This window comes from Vombatus ursinus, unplaced genomic scaffold, assembly GCF_900497805.2.
Source record: "Vombatus ursinus unplaced genomic scaffold, bare-nosed wombat genome assembly UNPS02010639.1, whole genome shotgun sequence".
Lineage (NCBI taxonomy): Eukaryota > Metazoa > Chordata > Mammalia > Diprotodontia > Vombatidae > Vombatus > Vombatus ursinus.
The window spans coordinates 3,726,521-3,733,552 of NW_020950417.1; positions in this window are offsets into that span (position 1 = coordinate 3,726,521).

Genomic DNA, 7,032 nt, shown 5'->3' on the forward strand with positions numbered 1-7,032 from the left:
TATATATATTATATTATAATTAATTTTTCTTTAAAAGTTTGATAGAATTCTCCTTTGAATCCTTTAGTACCAGGAGTTTTTTCCCCGCTTTGGTAGTTCTTTTACAGTGAGTTCTATTTCCTTTTCTGACATTGGCTTATTTAATACTTCTATTTTATCTTCTATTGCATAGTTCATATTTTTTAAAGTATTACCCTATGTACTTTATATATTGCCTTTTGTTAGCGTATAACTATGTATAGTAGTTTTAGATAATTCTTTTTGTTCTTTCTGGGTATGTTGTGATTTTATCTAGTTCATTGGCTAAATTTTTGATTTGATTATCTACCCTCTTCTTTTTAATTAGACTAGTGAAAATTTTAGTTTCAATGACCATTTCTATATATTTTTTAGTTTGTCTATTCCTTTTCTATTTTTAAATATTTCCTCTTTTGTTTTTATTTTAGGCTTATTTGTAGGTTCTCTATTTTTAAATGGATATTCAATTTATTACTCCTTTCTTTTTTCTATTTTGATTGTAGAGGTGTGATTTTTCTGCAAAAGACTACTTTAACTGTATTCCAGAAATGTTGACATTTTTTATCATTATCATTTTCTTTCATGTATTTATTGTTTCTCTAATTTGTTCTTTGACCCACTAATTATTTAGAATTTCTTTGCTAAATATCCATTTGTTTCTGTTTGCTATGTGAGTTCAACAGTCCCTGAGCTATTATTTTTATTGGCTTATGGGCTATAAAGGATGAATTTACTATTTCTTTTCCTTTTCATTTATTTGCAGTAATTTTACTATTACCATTTTTAAAACTCCGAATATCTTTTAGCTCTAATTTCTCTGGCAAGTTGTTCAATTCCAGATCTTCTATTTTGTTTATTTTTCTGTTAGATTTATTAAAAAACAAACAAAACAAAAACTAAGAGAGGGACATTGGAATTTCCTTTAATTATTGTATTATTGTCTATGTCTTCTTGTAGTTGAATTAATTTTTCCTTTATGAGTTAAAATGCTAAGGCATTTGGAACATATAAGTTCAATATTTAAATTTTTCTATAGTTATTTTAATGAAATGTAATTTTTATTTATTCTTTTTTGAATGTTTTTTTTCTGATAATATGATTGTGGCTCCTGCTTTTATGGATTCACTTGATAAATGACTTTTTCTTAGTTTCTATATTTTATTTATATTTTTTATATTGAAAGAAATTATTATTATGTGATTATATGAATTATTAATTTATAATATTTACTTTTCCTTCTATTTTTGTTGAGACCCAATTCCTGAAAAGGTCCTTCAGTCTCTGCACAGCATGGCTGAGTGATGAGATTACTAGGTTGGGTGGGACCCCACCCAACTGGGAAACCTAATTTTTATTTAGAGTATAAACAGAATCCAGTCTGGGCAAGCTTTTGTCTTAGTGAGGAACCCCCTGTCCTTGATCTGCTCCATTAGAGTTTAAGGCAACCCAGCTCATGAAGGAGACAGCTAGTCAGAGATGTACAGATAGAAATGGTTTCCTCTGCCCAGATGCCTCCTGGGGCTGCTGAGATTCATCATCAAGCCATATTCACAACAGGAAAAGTTGAAGACTTTTATCATACCTTCTTATTAAATGTTCACCCATCAGGGTTGAGTTTCACTTTTCAGGGGAGTTTCTTTTCAGAAAGGCTTTAAGATGAATCATAGCCTCCATTTGAGTCTTTGATTACTGAGAGAAACCACTGACCATCAATTTATTGATTACAAGCTAGCTTGATTAAAACATTGTTATTAATCACCTGGAAAGTCTATTTCTTGGGGTTTTTCATTTGTCATAGTATGTTTCTTATAAGTAACAGATGGAGGAGTTTTGATTTCTTATCCAATTTTTCACTTTTTTTCATTTTATTGGATTATTTAATCCATTCTCATTCAATGTTATGAATCTAGTTTATATATTCCTTCATATATTCTAGTTTTGTTAAGTACATTAATTTTTTTTCTTATAAAACCTCTTCATTCTCTTGTGGCATTATTTTCCTTTAATTACATATGAAGTGAGTTTCTAGTGTATTTCATTACAACTTCGATTAAATGTGAAATTAATAAAAATGTAAACAACATAACTAGCAATGTAATTTGCCTAATATATACCCCTTTTAAAAACTCATTAACTCTGGCTCATAATCAATGATGAAGATAACAGTAGAGGCTCATGAGCAATAGTACTAGAAAATCCCTAGCAACACTCAGGGCTTCTTGTAGAATCCTGGGGAGCAGTAGTTAACTGCCCCCCTGGGGAACTGGCCCTTTAATTCAAATGTGAGTTGGAGAGGCAGACCTTAGGAAGTGCTCCATAGGGTCATCTTAGTTGATTTTAATAATAACTCTATGAGGCAGGTATTATAGGCATTATTTTCACATTTTCCAGACAAGAAAACTGAGATGTGGTTCTCTCCATACTCCAGCGCAGTAATCTTTTCATCCCTCCACAATGCCTCTAAGTATGAGTCACACATTGCCACTTCTAACAGACATTTACCAACATCTTCAGGTCCAGATTTTTTCTTATTTTCAAATATATTCAACATGTGTTTTACAATAGGAAACTATTCATTTAAAAATAAAGCATAATTAGAGAGTGGGAGAAAAAGATATGAATGCTTATGCTTGGTTATTATTTTTATTGTAAATGTGTAGTTTAGTCCAAGCCAAAACTATTTATCAATGAATAGGGGAGAAAATACCTAGACAATGATGTCAATATAGCCAATATTTCAGGACATATATGCTATAGTTATACTAGATTACATTTCAGCTCTTCCTAGAAAATGGACAATAAGCACAGACAACCAACTTTACATTAATAATGAATTCAGTATGACATGATTCATTCAGTAAAATGAAAAATAATGTAAGAATTTGAACCCTAATCAAATGATTTTTTTATGACCTTGTCCTTTTCATTCAAAGTAAGCTGATGCTGTATTTCCTCAGATAGGAGTTGGTCTTAATGTAAGAATAAATAGACTCTAAGGGCCATAAAGGACTTTTAGAAAGCTACTAGTCAATCCCCCAATATTTGTGCAGAGCTAAAATCAAAGTCTTCTTAAAACATAATTATTTTAGGGGCAGCTAGGTGGCTCAGCGGATAGAGCACCAGCCCTGAAGTCAGGAGGACCTGAGTTCAAATCCAGCCTCAGACCAAACACTTAACGCTTACTAGCTGTGTGACCCTGGGCAAGTCACTTAACCCCAATTGCAAAAAAAAAAAACAAAAACAAAACTGTTTCCTATATAACCTATGAAGAGGGAGTCACCTTGATGTTTGTCAGTAGTTGCAACCATATTAAAAAAATGTTCTTTATGACTCATATTTATCCAAATGACACCAGGTTTGGTCCATAGTGTACTAAATTATAGATGTGACATTTGAATCCAATGTTCAAGTTTTAAGAACACATGAAAATGTTACAGTTTATAAGTCAAAGTGTAGGGAATTAGCTTAGAAACATAATTTGGTAAGTTGCTTGCTAGAAGTGTGCCCATTCTAGATAATTTTGACATGGTAAAAATAACCCTAAAGTTTCCCTGGTTAGGCTCACTCTTTTTACTTCATAGCAATTGCTATTAATAGTTAACTGACATTTATGTGCTATAAGGATTGAGAAGCATTTTATAGACATTATCTCCTTTTAGCCTCACCACAGCCCTGTGTTGTAGATTTTACATTTTCATCACTCTTTAATCTATTCAATTGTGATGGAGAGAGTAGGTGGCTATTAGGAACAGATTTCTGGAGTATTTGGTATTTTTCCTGATGCTTGATAGATGTAATGAGTTGCAAGTAAGGGTGAGGGTGTTTTAAGAGGATTGTGTTTTAGGACAGGGGACAAAATGAAACAAGAAACTTTGAGGAACTGTGGGGTGTGAGAAACCTAGGGTGTTGGACTTGGAAGGGCAGTAGTGCAATTTAAATTAGAAAAGTATGTTGAAGCCAGGTTTTAGAGAGCTTTGAATGTCAAGGTAAAGAATTTGGACTTTATTCATTAGTTAGGCTACAATGTTAACACTGATTTGACTAGGAAGTGACTTTACTTGTAAAGACAAGGTAAGGGACTATTGCAATGTTCTAGGTGAGAGGTGAGGTGACTGAAACTGGGGCTGAGTAGGAGGAGATGAATGTGACAGGCTGCTTAGAGCTTGAATCCACTGGATGTGGAAAATGTAGAGAGTAAAAAATATCCCTAAGGTTTCCAATGGGGATTACTGGGAAGGTGATGATTCTATCAACACACAAACATATATAAGGCAGTTAGAAGAGAACATGTATTTGGGGAGACAGACTATGAATAGTTTCATTTTAGATTTCTTGTGTTTGTGAAAAAAAGTGTGAAAACAGGCCATTTACCAACCTACATGAAAGAAAACCACAGAGAATGGAAAATTGTAACCAAATCTACAGTGATTTAGTACAATAGCCAACAAGATACTCATGTATCAAGCAAAGAAGGTCAGAATTCTTGGAGTATTTTAGCTTTTGTGATGAATGAAATTCTCTATAAGCAATAAGGTTGATGAAAATAATAAGAAGAACTCGCATTTATGTATCAATTAGTAATTTGTAAAATACTCTATCTTAAAAGAAAAGAGAACAATTGAGGCAAGGGGACAAAAGTTCCTATAGTATAGTTTCCACAGTAGAACATGAAAAGTCCTATAGCTCATATGATACTTATTGAAAGTAAAGAGAAAAAGTTTTTATTTTGTTTTTTAGTTATGTTGAGTAAAAGAAGAGGACCAAAGGAGTGATAAATTACTACTTGGAATAGATGGGATAATAAAAACAGACCATGGAAATAACAGAGAAGGCCTCAACTCTTGTTTCATTTCTTTTTTCTTTGCCAAGGAAAATGATCTTTGAACTGGAAAAAAAAAACAAAGAAAACACAACTAATAGGTAATTAGTTGAAACCTAAGATAATTGGAATGATACTAAGAGAGCATATAACTCCTCAGGATGTCACTGAACTCAAATCAACTACATGTCGGAATAGTAAAATATGATTCTTGCCTTGACTTGCCTTTCAAATGTGATTACGGAGCCCTTATCATGAATTTTTTAAAAGTCATGGAGAATCAGAAGTGTTTTAGGACTGGAGAAAGCAAAGTGACACATTAATTTTCAAAAAAGGGAGGAATACCACATTTAACTTAGAGACCAGTGAGTTTGACATTGAAATCTTCCCAAGTTCTACAACACATAATTAAAGAGATGGTTAGAGAACATTTAAAAATGTAGTAGATGATCACACACACACACACACACACACACACACACACACACACATACACAATCAAAAAAAGCAACAAAAACAAAAAATAACCCAACAGTATGGCTTCATTCAGGAAAGGTCATGCCAAACCCACCTCGTTTTCCTTTTTGACAGTTATTAGACTAGCAAGAGATAATCTGGTATGGATAATAGAGTCCTGGACCAGGAGCCAGGAAGGTGTATTTAAGTGAAGCTTATAAGACTTACCAACTATGCAATACATAGACAAGCCATATAGCCTCCTTGAGTCTCACCCACCTGTTTAAGATATATCTACCAAGTTTTACATAGGTTATGATCTGCTTTAGAGGAAGGTATTCTATGTGCCAAATGAGTGGTTTAGGTTAATCCTAAAACAGAAATCCTAAACCAATACTCAGAAAAGGGAGAAATCATGGTGGGTAGAGAAGGCTATCAAAGAGGTAGGATTTGAATTGTCTCATAAAGAATAAGCAGAGGACATCCCAGGGGCAGAGCAGAGTAAAAGATGGCGAAGTAAAAGCAGTGACTTGCTTGAGCTCTCTCCCAAACCCCTCCAAATACCTATAAAAATGGCTTTAAACAAATTCTAAAGCAGCAGAAACCACAAAAAGGCAGAGTGAAACAAATTTCCAGCCCAAGATAACCTGGATGGTTGATCTGAAAGGTATATCATGCCAGGCTGGGAGAGAAACGCAGTTCAGAGTGGGCACGCAGGCCACAGCAAACCCAGAGCAGGCCTCAGAGGATTGAAATGAAGGCAGCTGTGGTGGTTTCCAGACTTCTCAACCCATGAACACTGAAGACAACTTAGGTCAGTGGGAAAAGTCTGTTTTTGCAATGGTGAGAGAGAAGCACAGTGGGGTTCCAGCCCTAGTCCTCGAACTCACCCTGGGGCGGTGGCTGCCTCCTGAACTTCCAGCCCACAGGTTGAGGGGGAATCAACTGGCTGATCAGAGGTGGATTGTAGGGATCTCTCTGCTGGTGAAGGATTTTCTTGGAAAAACAACTGACCTGGAAAATGGATCCAGGAGAGAGAACTTAAAAATTATTGGACTATCTGAAAGCCATGATCAAAAAAGAACCTAGACATCATCTTTCAAGAAATTATCAAGGAAAACTGCCCTGATATTTTAGAACCAGAGAGCAAAATAGAAATTGAAAGAATCCACCAATCTCCTCCTGAAAGAGATCCCCAAAGGAAGACTTCTATGAACATTGTAGCCAAATTCTAGAGTTCCCAGGTCAAGGAGAAAATATTACAAGCAGCCAGAAAGAAACAATTCAAGTATTGTTGAAACACAATCAGGATAACACAAGATTTAGCAGCTTCTACATTAAGGGACCAGAAGGCATGGAGTATGATATTCTGGAGGGCAAAGGAGATAGGACTACAACCAAGAATCACCTACCCAGCAAAAGGGAGTATAATCCTTTAGGGTAAAAAAATGGTCATGCAGTGAAATAGGGGACTTTTAAGCAGTCCTAAAGAAAAGACCAGAGCTGAATAGAAAATTTGACTTTCAAATACAAGACTCAAGGGAAACATGGAAGAGGTAAATAGGAAAGAGAAATCATAAGAGACTTATTAAGATTGAACTGTTTACATTCCTGCATGGAAAGATGATATTTGTAACTCATGAGTCCTTTGTCAGTATTAGGGTAGTGGGAGGGAAAAAATTGTATGCATGTATAGATAGATAGATAGATAGATAGATAGATAGATAGATAGATAGATA